We start from the raw sequence: 20,412 nt of genomic DNA, 5'->3' as shown, positions 1-20,412 counted from the left end.
AGTTATCAATTTATTGGGTGGTACATTATCTCTGTCCACTGTAACCCATCCAAGGCTAGTAAATAGTCCATTTTGTCTTTAATCCCTTTGGTTGTTACAAGATCACACCTGCTTAATGATGTGAATAACTCTCCATAAAATCATGGATACCCTTATAAGTAGGACCGGTGAAATTTGGTACAAGGGGGACACATATAGGGAACCAAGATTCTGAAGGCTTCAGTCCCTTAGGAATCTTGAGAGTTCATTCATGTATCCCCCTTGCTGCAGTATTAGGCAGGATACAGGCAGCAATAGAAGGAGCCCAGCACAATAACATTTTCCTTTATGATGGTGCAGTCTATGGGCCTTATTTTGGTTCATTCTTTCTGACAAAATCCTTCTTAGATGGGCAAAACCATGTGCCCTGCAGGTGGGGCAGGTGTTACTTGTGCAGAGAGAATTAGATTTGGGTGGGGTTTTACTTCAAAGTGAGATCTATATTGCAGTGTAAAAATAAAGCAGTCAGTATTTTACCTGCACAGAAACAAAATTACTCACCCAAATCTAATTCTCTCTGCACATGTTACATCTGCCCCCCCTGCAGTGCACATGGTTTTGTCCATCTAAGAAGGATTTTGTCAGAAAGAATGAACCAAAATAAGGCCCTATATGATATGATATTGCATCACTGGAACATAATTTTCCACAAGAAAGAGCAGCCTCCACAGACAGTAGGAGGTAAGTGTAGGTTGGGCTGAGCAGGCAAGAAAAGATCAGGGAAGGGATGAAGAGGGATGTAGTGAAACAGGGGGAGATAGAGTCAAAGAAATGGGGCCTTAGAGACATAGACAGATGCTGGGGAGACTCAAGGTGATGGGTCTGAGACATTGGGGGGGGGGGGGGTGGAATGTTGAAAGACATGGGACCAGATGTATTAAGCTTTACAAATTTATAAAATGGAGAGTGATAAACCACCAACAAATCAGCTCCTACCTGTCATTTTTCAATCCCAGCCTGTAACATGGCAGTTTAGGCTTATTGGAAGGCTTTTTATCACTCTCCATTTTATCAAATTTTGAAGCTTGATACATCTGGCCCATGGGGAGAATAAGGCCTAAAATACACAAGGTAGAGGATGGTGCTGATAGACACAGGTTAAGGAAGGAATCTGAGAGACACAGGGGTGTTGAGTGGATGAGGATTCTAGCTGGTGCAACCCTAGAGAAGCCTATGGACTTCTTCTTGTGACCCCCGCCAAAACGTTTGTGTGTCACCCACTATCCCTTAATTTAGCTTTCAGGGGTTCTCCGAAATCACCTATGGTTGGACCTCGAATGACCATATGGCTTCGGTGGACAAGAAGACTTCTGAACAGAGATCTGTGCAGAACAAAGTACTGTAGCTTCTCACCAATAATTATCACAGATGAGCAGGTATTACAATTGAAGAGAAGCACAAGTAGCTCCTTATTGTAGTACTAGGCTATGACATCACTGCACAGACTCATGTTTGTTATTAAGCTTCTCATTGTGTTTATGACTGATAAGGGCCAATGATTTATTAGCCATGTCTTGGCAATCTGACAAGCTCTACATGGAACATATATTACTGTCCTTTGCAACCATATATGTAATTGTCAAAATAAATTGAAGCTTATATCATCAAGTTGCAATTTTGATAAAAAAAAGCTTTTTTCGGTGAAATTCAACTGGTGTAATAAAAATAGGCTAAACTGAGCTTTTTCAGAATAAAACTTTAAGAAAAGTTGGAATGAATAGATTGTAGGTTGACATAAAACTGTATTTTCATACGTTAAAGGTAACTTTATTACATACTGTAAGCTATATTTGTCGTTGCAGGAGAACTAAAGCCTCAGAGAATGGATATCCTGTGAGAATAGGATGTAGGTCCTGTTCTCTCTGCAGCTTGATTAATCACATGCTTCTGTGATATTTTTGCTGTCATGCCAGATGCTTGTGACCTTCATATAAAGTGTATGTCAAAAATCCAGTGGCTGATACACTCTTACCTCTACAATATAAAAAGCCAAAATAAAAAAGCATATAGCACCACTGGTGGGGTGGAGGGAAAAGATGAAGCACCACCCCCCCTCCCCACCACCCTGGATTTATGGAATTTTTCAAAGATAACAACCAATTTGACAAAGCCATGATTTGGCACTAGGACCGACCTGCCATGATTGAAATATTGTAAAATTATAAATTAAATATAGAAATTATATAAGGGGCCAGATTAACAATGGGCCTGATGGAGCCAACGAGCCCATCCCCGTGTCGCTAGCCCCCCGGGAACCGGAGATAACGCTGGGCAAAGCTGGAATGTTTTTCCCATAGGCTAATTTGGACCCCCACCCAGTTCTGATGGCTACCAGTTCCCCCTGGCATCACATAACCTCGAGGTTGATCTCATTCGAACCCAAATCGCTGGGCTTTCAATCTGATACCAGACTGGTTAATTGGTTCCAGAGATATTGCGGGTAAACCTTTTTTTTATTTCTGAAATGTAATTTCATGGCTGTTCATGTTCTGGCAGATTTATCTGGAACCAAATGGCCCAGTTTCATGGGACCAAAATCATTTGAAGCCCACTTAAAAGTTATTCACTATGATACTGTCTCATGTAAATGGGTCAGTGGGTTCTGCAGATATAGCCGGTTAAACGATATAGCCAGTTAAAGGGCGGGGGGGGGGGGGGTTTCTGTCTCCTTCACACCAGAAAATGTAGGGACTAGGCTGGTGTAAAAGGGGCCAGCCAGGGAATGTCCCTGCATGAATCCTGGGACCATATTCATGGGTTGTCCCTACATTTTCTGGTGTGAAAGGGGTAATATTTCAAATAGCCGGGACCTGCAGTGCTCAGAATACAGCCAGGCAGCCCCCCACTCTCTGCCCGGTTGTCAATGGCTGTCACTTCTGCCCATGCGGCGGCTGTCCCCCAGTTACCGCAAGCATGTGTACCCCCTTGGCAATGAGCATGTAATCCCACATGGCAACGGGCATGGAACTCCTGGCAATGAGCATCGAACCCCTGGTAATGAGCATGTAGGTAAGCAGCACTTATGTAGCTTCATTTGTAATAGGCATTATGGTGTTTGGCCTAATACATAATGGACATTATGGTGTGTGGCTTAACATGTAATGGGCATTATGGAGTAAATTTTTAATGCGTGCCTTTGGCGTGCAATGTCCCTGTTTGTGGAGCATATTGTGAATTTTGGCTCAACGCATTTGGTATAGTGTGTATTTTGGCTCAATCCATGTGGCAAAATGTAAATTTGGCCTTAATCTATGTGGCATAATGTGAATTTTGACTCAATCCGTGTGCCATAGTGTGAATTTTGGCACATTCCATGTGGCATAATGTGTTAGAGGCAGGTACAGTATAAGGGGATTACTATTGTCTTGCATAATTTGTATAAGGGGTATATGGTGTGGTAAACTTAGGTGACCACATAAAAGGTGCTGAAATGTTGTCTACCAAGTTTTGGCTTTCAGAATTTTTTAAGATAATCTTAGAACATCTGTGTCCTGCGGGTGCACCTTTGGAGAGCACCCGGCAATATATCTCCCTGCATCCTGTAAATGTATGAATTTGTAATATACAGTTGTGCTCATAAGCTTACATACCATAGCAGAATTTGTGTGAATATGAATATGAATGATAACTCACAAACTTTTTTTCACTCATGGTTAGTGGTTGGGTGAAGCCATTTATTGTCAAACAACTGTGTTTACTCTTTTTAAATAATAACAACAGAAACTACCCAAATACCCCATGATCAAAAGTTTACATACCCTGGAGATTTTGGCCTGATAACATGGACACAGGTTGACACAAACGGGTTTGAATGGCTAAAGGTAACCATCCTCACCTGTTTGCTTGTAATCAGTGTGTGTGTGTGTGTGTGTGTGTGTGTATAAAGGTCAGTGAGTTTTTGGTCTCCTGAAAGACCCTTGCATCTTTCATCCAGTGCTGCACTGAGGTGTCTGGATTCTGGGTCATGGGGAACGCAAAAGAATTTTCAAAGGATCTGCGGGAAAAGGTAATAAAACTGTATAAAACAGGAAAGGGATATAAAAAGATATTTAAGCAATTGAGAATGCCAATCAGCAGTGTTCAAACTCTATTTAAGAAGTGGAAAATGAGGGATTCTGTTGAAACCAAATCACTGTCAGGTAGACCAACAAAAATTGTTCAGGATGCAAAGAAAAATCCACAAATAACTTCAGCTGAAATACAGGACTCTGAAAAAAAGTGGTGTTATTGTTTCAAGATGCGCAATAAGGAGGCATTTGAAGAACAATGGGCTGCATGGTCGAGTCACCAGAAGAAAGCCATTACTACACAAATGGCAAAAAGCATCCCACTTACAATACTCCAAACATTTCTGGAACAAAGTCATTTGGAGTGATGAGACCAAAATGTAACTTTTTGGCCACAACCATAAACGTTACATTTGGAGAGGAGTCAACAAGGCCTATGATGAAAGGTACACCATTCCTACTCTGAAACACAAAGGTGTATCGCTGATGTTTTGGGAATGTGTACAAAGGCATTGGAAACTTAGTCAAAATTAATGGCAAGATGAATGCAGCATTTTATCAGAAAGTACTGGAGGAAAATTTGTACTCATCAGCCTGGAAGCTGCACATGGGACATACTTGAACATTCCAACATGACAATGATCCAAAACACAAGGCCAAGTTGACCTGTCATTGGCTACAGCAGAATAAAGTGAAGGTTCTGGAGTGGCCATCTAAGTCTTCTGACCTCAATATCATTGAGCCACTGTGGAGATCTCAAACGTGCAGTTCATGCAAGACAGCCCAAGAATTAACAGGAACTGGAGGCTTTTTGCCAAGAAGAATGGGCAGCTTTACCATCTGAGAAAATAAAGAGCCTCATCCACAACTACAGTACCACAAAATACTTCAAGCTGTCATTGATGTTAATAATAATAATAATAATTTATTGTCACTTAAAACATTAAAAATGCATAAGTGAAATTCAAAATGAAAGGAGACAAGAGATAAGGAAATACTCAACATATCACATACTACAATTCAAACACAATACAACAGATGGGAAAAAACTGTTCCGCAACCGACTAGTACGGCAGCTCAAGCACCTATAACGTTTCCCAGAAGGCAATACATGGTATTAAGAACTGGGGTATGTAAACTTTTGATCATGGTCATTTGGGTCATTTCTGTTGTCATTATGATTTCAAAAGAGTAAACACCGTTGTTTGACAATAAATAGCTTCACCCAACCACTAACCATGAGTGAAAGAAAAGTTTGGGAGTTAACATTCATATTCTCTGACAAATGGCCAGAAAATCACAAATTCTGTTATGTAAACTTTGGAGCACACATGTCCAAATAAAGGACGTTGAAACGTCGCTCTATCTAACAACGTGTACCTGTTTTTCTTTCTGCTGAGAGTGCCGCTCCATCCCCACCAAGTATGCTATCCCTCTGTGCAGGCACCCAGCCAATTTCCTCTGCATAGCTGCTGTGGATTGTGCCGGTCTCTTGGACACATATATATATATATATATATATATACACACACATATAGCACTTTTCTTAATAAATTTGGAGCCTTGTATGTGCTTCCTACTTTTCTGCAACTGTATAGAATGGACTCACCCCTAGGGGGGTAACCCAGATTTGGGATACCGGAGTGCCAGGGAAGACATTGTGTGTGCTTGTGTATGTATGCTTATTATATGTGTGTGTGTTTGTGTGTATATCGATTATATTATTTACACAAATAGAGACACACCCATGAGCAGTCCACCTAACCAGAACACTGGTCACGCCCCCCACATATTAGGTGCTGGCCACAACCCCTATTATTGCGCATAATAGGCCATTGATAATTTTTAGCTCCAGGCCCATTTAGACCTTAATCTGCCACTGATTATATATAGTAAATATTTTTTCTTTTGATAGTAAAATTATTATTGATTAATGTAGTTTGATGATGGAGGGCACTTTAAGAATTCTCACAAATGAATATATTAGAACTGGGGTCCTGCAACCAGCAGCATAAGTGTACAGTGCTCATCAGAAAGGGAAAGGGACTTATGGCCTAATTCATATTTGTACACAAACTCACTGTGATGGTATGCATACAAATAGGATGTTTGGATAGCGTTATATTTAATCATCAAATGTCAAGTATAAATTACCAAACATCTATTTCATTGAACATCATTTCTTTTCTCTTTTCAAATATTAGATTTTCTATTTTCATTCAATTGTTAATTGTAATTTTCATTAATTACATAAAAATGCAATTCAGTTGCATTTTTTTTCATTGAATAATTATTCACTTAATTTATTAAATAAAATGTATTCTTCTCTATTACACCAGTTGCTAGTTTATTTTGAAAATCTGTTCTCTTAACTAAATGTTAAATGTTAATGTCAAATATTACAAATACTGTATGCAAGTGAGATTTCACCCAAAAATATTCTCTTTCTGTATGTTTACATTTTGATAGGCTTATACTGGATTTGCTAAGCATAACTTTTTTGTCATTAGTGTAGAAAAAAAATGAAAACTAGAATGAGACTGAGGCAAAGAAGGCACAGGATGATAATGATGATGAAGATGTAACATTCCACATTTAGAGCAAGAAATACATACTGTATATGTCTTGGGTATTGATGTGCACATTATATTTTACATTCATGGCAAATTCATCATAAACATCATAAATAGGAAATTTGTTTATTATGTGATTGTCATTTCTTAGGGAATTTTAAAGTGTGTATTTTTCTACAAGCCAAAAGCAATGACCACCCTGATATCTCTATCGCTGTTGATAAATGAGCAATCTACCCTACCATAAAAGCTGTGGGACAGATGCATTAAGCCTGATAAAGTGGTGATAAATTGGTGATAGAGTTGATGGTGATAATGCATCAGCCAAAAAGCCGTGTTTAAAAAAATGGCAGTTAGGAGTTGATGGGCTGGTGCATCATCACCTTCTACTTTAGCCCTACTTTATTACAAATCTGACCCTTTTTGCCTAGGTGTCATCTTGAACTGAACACGCAGAAATAAATTTAGCTGTCACTAGACGCTCCACTGAATGTAGATTCTTATTGTGATTCACGGATGTCCATTTTGTACCCAGGAAAAAAGAAACATAAAACGATCATGGTGCAATATGTATATTTAAATGAGAATGGTGTTAAATATCAAGTTCATCCTCCTTTCCAGTGTCTACTAATTGGTAGACAATATGAGCTCATGGGAGGAGGAACACCGCCTCTGTTGGAAAATTGCACCCAGTAAGCCTTTGCAATCTTTGATGGGTTTCCTCATATATTGTGGTACCGAGAACAGAAGAAACACTGATATGGCCCAATACCATTAAATGGACTAACGAGTCATCAATAAATTCATCTACAGTATGACCATAATGTAATTAAATGTCTACTTTATCTATTCACTTTCTAAATTATCAGAAGATTCCACAGTGATGCGTGTTGCCAATTTTTCACAAAACAACTTTAATCACATACATGTTGTACAAGCAATAAAAATGGACTCTCAACGATGGGTATTGTCTACACAAAAAGCTCATATACAGCTCAAGTTGTTACCACAGGTGTCCCTGGATGCTGTAAAAGGTCCCACCAGATCCTGTTCATACCGGTCTCTCTTCCAATGCATTTTGAAATTTGAGTTATTTTTCAAGGCATGACAGAGATTGCAAGTCAGGGGAATATACAGTATACCCCATCAATTATCAAAGGATAATACCTTATACTAGACATGGATTACCTAACACTATTCCAAGTCCATTGTGTTTCCTTATGGGAGTCAATATTCCAGTCCATATGTTTCCAGTGTGCCGGACCATGTGGTTATGCTATTCTTGCCAAAAATGTCAGCGCCCAGAAGTAACGTATGCATCACTTCCACCTGGAACCGGAAGTATTCCCACCAAAAGGGTCCACGACCAGAAGTGCGTTGCATTCCACGTGCGTTTCAAGCATGTCACTTCAGTTTCTGGGCAAAACCAGAAGTGACCCCTCTGCAATTTATGTTTTGCTGTCACTGTCCAATTTATCTGGAATCTATGTTGTAGATGCTAGGAGCCATTTGTTGAAGTCCCGAAAGTGCAATCAGGGTTTTATATACATAAATGAACAAAAATACCAGCATTGAATATTGAAATAGATACAAACATAATTTTTAAAATACAGATACATTTTTTTTTGTAAACCGCAAACTTTTATTAAATTATACACTTAATTTTTTTTTTATAAAAACCACTTCAGCTCAAAATCCTTGTTAAGACCTGCTAGGATAAGGGTCAGCTAATTTAGTAGTTGTACTTCCCCCTCTTTCTCCAATTGTTATTTTTTTAATAGCAGCAACATTTTTGATATGTTATGGGTCGCAATTTACTCTCACCACTACATAGCTTCAAGGCTAATCTTCCTTATCAATACTTCATCATCTGCTGTTTCACTCTGTCAGTCATAGTAAAATAGTAATTAGGGTTGAAAAAAGATGTAAATCCATCAAGTTCAAATTGACTTATAACTACTGACTTGAGTAAGTCATATCTATAGGATTCCCTTAGTGGGCAAAAATGTCTTCAGTTTTCATTTAAATTCGGTAGTTGCCCCCATCGGCAAAGAGTTCCAGAAATGTTCTACTCTAATGGTGAAGAATCCTCTTCTTAATTCAGTACAGAATTTATTTTAATCGAGCCTCAGTATGTCCTAAGTATAGCCCTGTTACTGAACAAATCATCTCCAAGGTCCATATAATTCCCAATAGAAGCTAATTTAATTTCTCTGACATGATCTGTTTTTGACAGACCCATACTGAGTCTTTCTAATCACCTTCTCCTGTTCTAAGAAATTTTGGATACTATTGCTTATTATTCCTTCTAATATTGTAACCAGTCTATAAATTTCAGGGTTAGCTCCCTTTCTTCCATATTGCTACTACGTTAGCTAAACGCCAGTCCCTTGGTGCTGTTCCCAAGTTTATTGATTCATTGAATATAAGATAAATCAGTAGTGCTACGGAAGAACTCAATTATTTTAGTACACTATGGTGTATTTCTTCCGGGCCAGGAAATTTGTTACTATTTAGGTCATTGTTTTTTTTATTTTTTTTACTATTTCCTCACTCAAATATACAGTTTGGAAGCAATCAAGAGCTGAGCATTCAGTATGTGGGAGAACCTCTGAAGATTCTTCTATTGTGAATACCGAAGCATAAACTTCATTGAATTTTTTGCTTTCTCTTTTTCTTCTATTGCCAGGGTACCCTGCTAACCCATTTATATAACTATGGCCAGGGTACCCTGCTTATTTGTTTATATAACTATTGCCAGGGTTCCCCGTTTACCATTTATATAACTGTAGACTTATTTTGGATTAGATTTGCTATCCGCGGCTATTTTTCATTCTATCTCTAATTTAGCCACCTTGATTGTATTTTTACATTACTTATTACATTCTTATTACATGCTTTATATTCGTCAAATTATTTGGGTGTCCCATCTTGTTTAAACATTTGAATGTCCCTCCATTGGTTACCGGTATTATACCATATTCAATATACAGTAGAATACTTTAAACAAACTTGTCAACATACATTTTTTGGAAAATCCAAATCAATCATATCATTACACAGTGTTGTAATAGTGTCAACTATTTAGAGACTCCTTGTCCTAGCCATCCAAAGTCCCAGTTAGTACCCCAGTGTTTGCATTCTTGAAAATCTTGTAATTACTTTTTGTTCAATTGGGTTATAGATGTTTGAAGTATTAAAAAATATTCTCAGATATACAGATATGCTTTCAGCTCTTCAAAAACACCACATGAATTATTGCGACTCTCAAACCAATACTGAACTGCTATTAAATAAGAACAGGCATGCTCAAATAAATTATATTTAATCAATTTGAAACACAAAAACTACATACTGTGAATTACATATAAAATTTTAAGAAAAAGGAAGGACTTGACTGCACGCCATATTTTTAAACATAAGAGGTACCTACATCTAAAATTCAAAGTAATAGTTATAATCTCTGCATAATATATGCAATGTATAACTGCTTTATCTTTCTTCACTTGAATATATGAAGAGGGAATTAGGCATTAAGCACATAATTGTATCTTATCAGCATATAATTGGTTAGTAGTATTCAAGCAGTCTGGATGGCCTAATGTGCACATATCATCTAAGCTGGCCATCGAATCCTTCATGTAACAGAAAAATTCACCCTACCATATACTGGCTTTCCAGTAGGGGTTAAATAAATGGCCCCATTACAAAAGAGCCCACAATTATAAATAATAGCAAGTACGGTTAGTGTAGAGCAACAATATAAGTTCATGAAGCCGGGACAGGCAAGTAGTGCCAGATGACTAAATAATTAGTTACCAGTATGGTTTGCGCATGGTCACACCCAGGGGTAAATTGGCAACAAAAAGGTGCCCTGGAAAAAATTCTAAAAGCGGCCTCATATGGGCGGCACCAACTGAAATGTAGGTGGAGCTAACACAAAGATAGGTGAGATTAAAACATCACTACACCTATGTAGAAGCCAGTGGGTTTCAATATGCTTGGCAATCTAGTGGCCCCCAGACCACAATCCTACACAATTCAAATAACACCCTACCTCCCCTTCCTACTGGTAATTTTCTCTGTAAGGCCTATGGCTACACCTGTGGTAGTAGTGCAATAGGCACTGGAACTTATAAAGAAGATATAGCTCAGTGAGGTCCTGGGGGCTAAGGGTCAGTAGGTAGATTCATTGCACTACAGATGTGTGTGTGGGTGTGTGTGGGGGGGAGGGGCTGCCTTGGCTGCACCCATAGCAAATAGGGGGCTTCAATTCCGTTTTCTCTGATGGCAATTAAAACACAAGCATTGTATGGAATCCCTTTTAATCCCTACTCTAAACACTCCCAACATGTGCTGCTGTGCTGCTGTGACTATGGGCATATTCCTCTCCTGTACAATGGGGATAGGATTGGCCAATGCTTGGTCAGTGGCAAGTGAAGTGGTCGACATGCTTAATGTCATAGCAATAGAAGACTTTCTCAATACTGATGGCAAAGAGAACTTGTGCTGTATTTTTCCTAATGCTGGGTGCCGCCTCTATTTTTCTGGTTTTCTGGCTAATACTTAAATAGTAGAACAGTAATTTACTTAAAAACTGAGCCTCAGTGCAAATAAGGTATATAAAAAGTCATAGTCGCAGTGTGTATATGCACACTTATAAGAATATTACCACCAATAATAATGATATTGCCACAGGGCACGCGAGCGCCACGTGAGCGCGCACGCCCCTGGCGGTAGCCGGACACTGGCGGGGGTTGGCAATAGAATCGTCAGCCCCTGCAAAGATGTAGCCTGCTACATCTGTATATATATATATATATATATATATATTTATTTATATATATAGGAAGGTGGTATTTTATAGAACAAGAGAATATTTATATTTATGCATCAGATCACAGTATCGAAAACCCTATTTCAAGTGTATAATGATTGTAAACATACATTAATAACATATAATATATATTACGTATCTCACATACAAATATTTTTCCCCTGAGGTATTTTTTAAAGATCACATCAACCTGATTTGAGTAGTGGGTTTTGCTGGGGGAGGACAAACCTACCAGGGCAATACCTTCCCCAGCAAAACCCACCACAGATTGTAAGGCCCCCCTCTCACCTCCGCTCCGGCGTTTGTACACCAGAGCTCCCCTGCCACTGCCCCAGCCGCTGCTGCCCCAGCCTTCAGTTACAGCAGTGACGACAGGCGGCTCGGGAGGACTAGGGTGCCTGATTTCCTGAGCGCTCCCAAGTCCCCCTGAGCCGCCCCAAACATCCCCTAGCCTGCCGTCCTTCATCACTGCTGTAAATGACAGCTGGTGGCTGGGGAAGCGGCAGGGAAAATTTGGGTGGAATGCCTCGAAATTTTCCAGGACAGCCCGCTGCGGAAGCGCGCCTGAGCCCGGAAAATATCCAGGCATTCCACCCAAAGGGTTAAATAAAGGAAGCTAGAGTATAAGCAAAACATTATAACAATGAGTTTTCCTTAACAAATCAAAGGAAGTATATTCACAATATGAGAATAAGTACCGAGAGTAGAATTATAGGCTAAATATAACTGTTGTTTTTTTCCTATTGGAATAAATTAATCAAAACATTATGTCCACATCACTAAAGAAAACCTCAGGTAGTTAGTCTCCCATTAATACTACTACTACTACTACTACTAATAATTTTATTTATATAGCGCTCTTTCTCCAATCGGACTCAAGGCGCTTAGCAGATAGAATGAATTTAATACAGTACAGATGAATGTACAGAAAAGCTTTAATTAACAATACTTAATGGAATGAAGGAAGTGCTTGAGTAAACAGGAAAGTCTTGAGTCTGTTTTTGAAGCATTCTAGATTTGGGGCCTCTCGAATTGTGCAGGGGATTTCCATAAAGTCGGAGCTGCATGGCAAAAAGCTCGACCCCCAGATGAATTATGGGAGATTCTAGGTACTGCTAAAAGTCCTTCATTTACAGATCGCAGTAATCAGATGGCACAGTATGGAATCAGAATGCTTCAGGTACCTTGGGCCTTGGTCATGTAGGGCTTTGAAACTCAGTAAGTTGATCTTGAAAATGATTCGCCATTTTATGGGCAGCCAGTGAAGGGAGTAGAGATTGGAAGTTATGTGGCTAGAACGGGGAAGGTTGGTTAACAGCCTGGCTGTGTTTGTACCAGCTGTAATCGGTGCAGTTCTTTTGCTGGGAGACCAAGGTAGAGGGCATTGGAGTAATACAAACGAGATGATACAAATGCATATATGACTTTTGGCAGATCTTCAGAGGGGATTAAGAGGCATATTCAATCCCTGGCCACGACTGTCAGAACATCCTGAAAGCCATGACCCTGTCCTGTTCTTGGCCTGCTATACTGATATTCACCAGGCAGAATTCAATATTCTGTCTGCTGAGCGCCAAAAAGGGGGAGTGGCTGTGAGAAACACCCGTGAATCATCGAGATCAGGCTGTGAGCTTGACAATCCACTGCCTTTCTCGGCAAAACAAGCCAGACTGCTTTTAAAGTTCTGCCAAGATGCCTGTTCAATGCTGTTTGGAAAGACAGCATTAAGTAGGCACCCACCGCTATTTCCCCCATCAGAAATAGCGGAGGGGATTGAATATCCCCCATAATGTTTGATTCTGGCTATGTTCCTCTGATGAAAGAATGATTTGATTGTGGCTGATATCTGATGTTTAAGTGTCAAGCCACCATCCAGTACCACGCCAAGATTCCGCACATGATCAGAGTTTTTGTAAGTCAGTCCAGTTGGGTGGCTATGCTGCAATCTTGTCCTTTGATGTTGAGGTCCTTTCATACGGACCTCAGTCTCAGCCAACTGGCACTAATCCATTCCTGGAGCTTAGCTAGACAGCCATTTAGGGTTATTATTGGGTTTTAAGTGTCCGGACCAAAGGAAAAGTACAGTTGCTGTATAATTTTGTCTTATGCTGTTCCAAGAGCCCAAGATTGTAATTTGTTAAAACCTCCACCATAATGTTAGAATGTGTTTGCATTGATACTTAATGACAGCAATTAAATCAGGTATGGTGTTGTTGTATGATACACACCGCTCCTGACTTGATAACTTTCTACATCCACTCCTAAGATGTAGCACCTATGATACATTGATTTTTTTTGTGTCCTGTGTGTTTGTGCGAGTTGTACTGTTTTTGTGTGAGTGTGTGTTGTAGTGAGAAGACAAGCAAGTAACCCCTGGCAATGAGCATGTAACCCCTGGCATTCAACATGTAGGTAAGCAGCATTTATGCAGCATAATATATAATAGGTATTATGGTGTGTTGTATAAAAATACAACACATTATAATACCTATTACATATTATACTACATTATGTACTACACCCTAGCAAAATACCTGCTAGGGTGTATGTGTCGACACGCTGCTGACACACCCCTTGCTGGCATTGGTTGGTTCCCCACTGGTCATGAACCAGGCCTCTGCTTCGGTAGCTGGCAGAGTGGAGCTTGGAGATGCTGGATGCTTTACCCAGCACAGCAGGAGAGCAGGATTACTTTTGGCGTATTCCTGTTAGTCGCAAGATGAAAACGGTCATCTTGAGGCAAAGGATGTTTATTTGCTCAAAGTTCTTAATATAACTATTTTCCTATCTCTAAGAAGTACAGAATACAGAAGATGTTACAGCATTCAGATCCAGGTAGAACTACAATTTTACAGGCAAACCTTATGCCTTTTTTACAAATTCCATCACAAAATACCACAGGGGGTAATTCCACCCAGTGGTCTCCACCCAATCAGCATAAATGGAGAAGGTGTACAATCCTGGGACATTTACATTCATAGATCAATTGGAACATTTTCCTGTCATAAATAAATCCAGATTACATGCCAAAGGGTTCAATCCAATTTCCTTAGGTTATTTACCAAATGGACAGGAATGCATGGGTTCCTTGACACATCTCATACACAAGTCCCCCTGTTAACATCTTTACACAGGCACTACAGACACAAAGCCTGCTGCCTGCTGTGCAGTGGTCATTCATCAGAGTTCTGCTAGGAAAGGACAATTTAGAATCTCATTTCCTCATCACAGCAATTCCTACCTCACATTTAGAATGCATTCCTCAATACCCTTTTATATATATATATATATATATATATATATATATATATATAGTTCATGTAGCTTTGCGCTACATTGCAATTGACTGGATTTCACCTATGCCCAGGGGTGGAGATAGAGGTCTGGCACTATTAAAACCTGAGGCGTATTGGATATATTTCTTGGACACTGTAGCCCCTAAAGGGCTGAATGAGAAAATTTGTCTTAGTATTTTTTTGTAAGTGAACCAATGGGAATGTCCCGGTAATTTATAATGTTCACACTGTATGATCCCGCAGCTTGCAAACTGTACTGACAATATCAGTTAGTTATGTTTTTATGATATATGTGTGTGTCTGTCTATATGTAGTGTTACTGTGTACTATACCTTTATACAGTATGCCAATGTCTGATCTCAGGTTGCTAATACACTAAAGTTTATTCATTGCACAACATGCCTGTGGTGTTTTTATAAAAAAAAAAACATCTAATTTTTCCCACTATCTAAAATGCTTATAGCGTTAGTTATTGATAACAATTTTATTCTGGTACATGATAAAAAAAAGTTGCTTGGTTGAAATTAAAACACTGATGTATTAAACATGCGCACCACTATGGAATCCCTGGTGAGGGGATATGGTGGAACGCGGAAGTGAAGAACTAGTTACTTGCTATGTTTCAATCATCATACTGCAGCCGGAAATCAAGTTCCTAGTGCAGCCGAGGGGTGGAACGCGGAACTGCGGCAGATGCCGGCTCCTACGTTTCAGCAACAGCGGGGACGCCTGAGATTGAAGCGGTGTCTTGTGACAGTGCTTATAAAATTCAATCTATGAGGTATTGAGTATGCTTAATATTATGGCATGTTGTGATTTATGAGTTAGTGGTTGATAGCGATGGCCACAGATGAAACGCTGATGTGCTATATGACTGTGCTGAGATAGGTCCAGCCCACTGTAATGAATTGAGTAGGTCTGCTGCTCCCACAGGTCCTGCTGTGTGTCTTGACAAAGGGCACAGCGATGCCTGAAACATCGACATTTATTTGATGACTTATGATGGATTAAAGTTTACTTGCTATTTATCTGCACAAGAAAAAAGCCTGGTGAGTGCTCTATTATTCCATGAACTGTATTTGGTTCCTTCCAAGTTTGGACTTAGGAGTCTGAGACTGTTTGCACCCCAGCAAGATGTGGATCACTGCTGATGTGTGTGCCATCTTGACGGAATATATATATATATATATATATATATATATATATATATATATGCAGAAGAAAAACCAGAGAGCGCACGATGTGAGTATAATGCAAAGAGTACTTTACTGTAATAATAAGATCACATACATGTAGGTTTAAAATAGCAGGTATGCAGGTATAATAACCCGGGGAAGCAGATCAGGCATCAACACGCTCACAGCGTATAGTGCGGCAGCAGCTGAAGGCTCCAGACCGGGACCAGGACAGTTCACAGACGATAACAGTGTCAACACGTCATCAAGGACCGCCCCAACGCGTTTCGTCATTAGATGACTTAGTCAGGAGGCGTATCCCAGCTTAATCATGGCAGCATTTAAATACCTTCACTTCAATGACTGATTAGAGGTCAGATTACAATTTTTAAAGTGACCGTGCATATATAACAAGGGTAGTGTGCAACATACCGCAAAAAAGTTTACAATCATTGTATACAATTACATTTACAAAAATTACAAATACAGATAATAAATATATGAATACAAAAATACAAAAATACAAAGATACAAAAATACAAGGAAAAAAGACACATAATATATATATATAAAAAAAACAGCTAAGATAAAAACAGAGAATGCCGACACAGAAACTACACACCAGAGGGCACCAACTCAAGACTAAGGTTAGGACAAAGGGGAAACCCAACAGCAGTGTCCAGCCTATCATGAGATGGATAGCAAAGGTTTCAGTGCAGAAAAGGAACTTTTTGTGATGCACTAAAGAATTATTGACTACACAAATCCGGAGAGTTCCGCTTCTTCATTTCCAGGGCTTTTTGCCTTGGAGTACATTCCCTATACCAATTTTGTAGGAAGGCACCCCGGTGGATGTCCCAGCTTTAGCCGAGAGTGCCGAACAAATCTTTGTTCTATATATATATATATATATATCTATATATATATAGTCTCGTAAGAAGGAACAGACAGCGGCACTCCAAGGGTTTTCAACAGCGTGTATTAAAGCAAACCAACGTTTCGGGGTATCATTCACCCCTTTGTCAAGGTTTAAGTGCAATAACAAGAAAATAGTGACTGGTGCTTACCTTAAATAACAAAGTGTGACAGAGACAAATCACGTTGTTCAGCATGCTGGTGCTACAGGACCCGGAAGTGTGAGCACAGGAAGTGCTATGTGGCAGGATTTCCTGTGTGTGAACAGCACATTGGAGTGCAAGCTGCATGGTCTCCATGGAGACACTGGTGAGAACAATCATAGGGGGTGTGTGCATGTCTCCAGCTAGCCGCTGCGTGATTGGTCTCTGCCTAAAAGACAAAGATACACAGTAAAGTAAATGCAAATAGCAAAACATAATAGGAGGTGAAAAAGACATTCAATGTGTTATATATACGTGTATCTAGTGCTATATATTGGTGAGAAAGACATATCATATAAAAACATGTCGAATAAAAAACATCTACACAAGGTGTGGGTAACACCTCTCTCACAGTGGGTAAATCTGGCAGTCTGTAAGGACTTGCATAATATTGGATACCGTGCTTATGGATATCGGTGCATTTACTGTGACTGATGCACCTGGATGGCCAGTATCATGTAGCAGCATGGCAATCTGTCAGGGCTGAATTTCCCCGTGTAGTTCCGTCACGGACAACAGGAGTCAACTGTTTTAGTGTCGACATCAAGTCAGTCATAATGCAAATGTCAAGCCCAATTCGACCTATGGGGTCTATACTGGGTAGTCGAAAAAATATATAACTAACTGTGGGACAACTCAAGGTAAAACAGAAAGGGTAAAGTGATAGCGAGAAGTTTAAGAGGAGAGGAAGAAAAAGCACACTGGTCCTGTGGTTGTCACAGGTATATATGTGGGGGTAATGCCCAAGTGATGTTGTATACCCTGTAGGTGTATCTAAGTTGTCACTGTGGCGGGATGAACGGTGGCTGTGTCGACATGTGTCGATCAGAGTCAGAGATTTCACTCATCCTGTCACCTCTCTCCCAGTCACGAATGGGTAAAAAAATCAATATAAGGTGGGATAAAGAAAATATAATAGAAATGGGTACAGGGACAGCAAGAACTAGCAGAGAAGAAGAACACTGCCCACCACACTGCTATGCATAATGGATGTTAGCAGTCTTTACACCTGCATTCCCCATGAGGCGGGATTGGTGGCCATGGACAATTTCCTACAGTCTACAAACATGGTATCCCTAGATCGAGTTCTATTCCTGAAACTCTTAAAACTGACACTAACCAGGAATTACTTCTTGTTCAATGGGAACTTTTTTAAACAATTGTCTGGTTGCTCGATGGGGAGCAACGTCTCCCCATCGTTTGCGAACATCTTTATGTTTGAGGAAACCCAGTCCATGTTCGTAGATAACCCTGAGGCTGAAGGCAAAGTCATCCTTATAACCCGCTACATAGATGACTTGTTCATGCTATGGAACGGCAGCGAGATGAAGTTTGAATCCCTCATGCAGAACATCAATAGGAGAGACTCCCCGATAAAGTTTACATACCAGTCCTCCACCAGTACTGCCAACTATTTGGATGTCCAAATCAATTTGAGGGACGGCAACATTAGCACCAGTCTGTATGTCAAGCCTACGGACAAAAATAATGTACTAAAGGGGAACAGCTTCCATCCCACCCCCCTGAAAAAAGCCCTACCCAGATCACAAATGTTAAGGGCAGCAAGGATAGTCAGTGATGCCAGCATGCTACCCTCAGTCCTTGACAATATGATTGCTAAGTTTGAAAAAAGAGGGTACAAAAGGAACTTGTTACTCCTGCAGAAACAAGAAGTCCTCACGATCTCTAGGGACTCCTTGTTATCCAGTGTTCAAGACAATGCAAGAAAGAATTTCAAACAAGAAAATGCACTACCATTTGTGTCCAGGTACAATACTGCCTCTTACATCCTTCCGAGAGCATCTCATGCCCTTTGGCCCATCGTCAAAACCGATGCGAATCTACCAGGACTAAAAGAGAAAACTCCCCTCATCTGCCATACCAGGGGGAAAAACATATGTGACAGGATTGTCCATAATGATATTACAGGCTTTGCCAGAACTGTCACGGACAACCAGAGCAATTTCCTACGACGCTCCAATGGGTGCTATAAGTGCATAGGCTGCACTACTTGTCAACACATGTTAACGGGCACAGAATTCACACATCCCTCCAATGGTACATGTTTTCCCATCAGACACGTTGTAACGTGCACTACCACCCATATCGTCTACATCATCCAATGCCCCTGTAAGCTGTTATACGTGGGTAAGACAATAAGATCTTTACGCACCCGCATGGTGCTACACAGGTCCTCCATCAGCAAGGCACTCAGTGGAAAAGACAACGAGCAACCCGTCGCCAAACATTTTGCCCTGATGAAGCATAAGCTCACGGACCTTAAACACATCATCATTGACCACGTTCCAGAGTCATTGAGACGAGGCGATAGGGATGGATTGCTCCTTAAAAGAGAAGCCACCTGGATCCACAAACTGAACTGTACCAAGCCGTATGGACTTAATGAAAAATTCAGTTATGCCATATTTCTGTGACCTTTGATTCCAGATTGAGTGTGCTTTTTCTTCCTCTTCACTATTCTTGCTGTCCCTTTACCCTTTCCAATTATATTCAGTTTATCCCGTTAAAGTTTAAGTTTTTCCTGATTACCTAGACTACTTGTAAGGCCCCTTATTAGAGACATGGACCACCTTCGGGACCACATCTCACTGATCCGGTTAGGGTACTACCTGACACCAAGTTTTGAGTGCTTTTTCTTCTTCTCTGCTAGTTCTTGCTGTCCCTGTACCCATTTCTATTATATTTTCTTTATCCCACCTTATATTGATTATTTTACCCATTCGTGACTGGGAGAGAGGTGACAGGATGAGTGAAATCTCTGACTCTGATCGACACATGTCGACACAGCCACCGTTCATCCCGCCACAACATCACTTGGGCATTACCCCCACATATATACCTGTGACAACCACAGGACCAGTGTGCTTTTTCTTCCTCTCCTCTTAAACTTCTCGCTATCACTTTACCCTTTCTGTTTTACCTTGAGTTGTCCCACAGTTAGTTATATATTTTTTCGACTACCCAGTATAGACCCCATAGGTCGAATTGGGCTTGACATTTGCATTATGACTGACTTGATGTCGACACTAAAACAGTTGACTCCTGTTGTCCGTGACGGAACTACACGGGGAAATTCAGCCCTGACAGATTGCCATGCTGCTACATGATACTGGCCATCCAGGTGCATCAGTCACAGTAAATGCACCGATATCCATAAGCACGGTATCCAATATTATGCAAGTCCTTACAGACTGCCAGATTTACCCACTGTGAGAGAGGTGTTACCCACACCTTGTGTAGATGTTTTTTATTCGACATGTTTTTATATGATATGTCTTTCTCACCAATATATAGCACTAGATACACGTATATATAACACATTGAATGTCTTTTTCACCTCCTATTA

This window comes from Crinia signifera, chromosome 2, assembly GCF_055691185.1.
Source record: "Crinia signifera chromosome 2, ASM5569118v1, whole genome shotgun sequence".
NCBI lineage: Eukaryota > Metazoa > Chordata > Amphibia > Anura > Myobatrachidae > Crinia > Crinia signifera.
Note: the sequence above shows the minus strand (reverse complement) of the source record.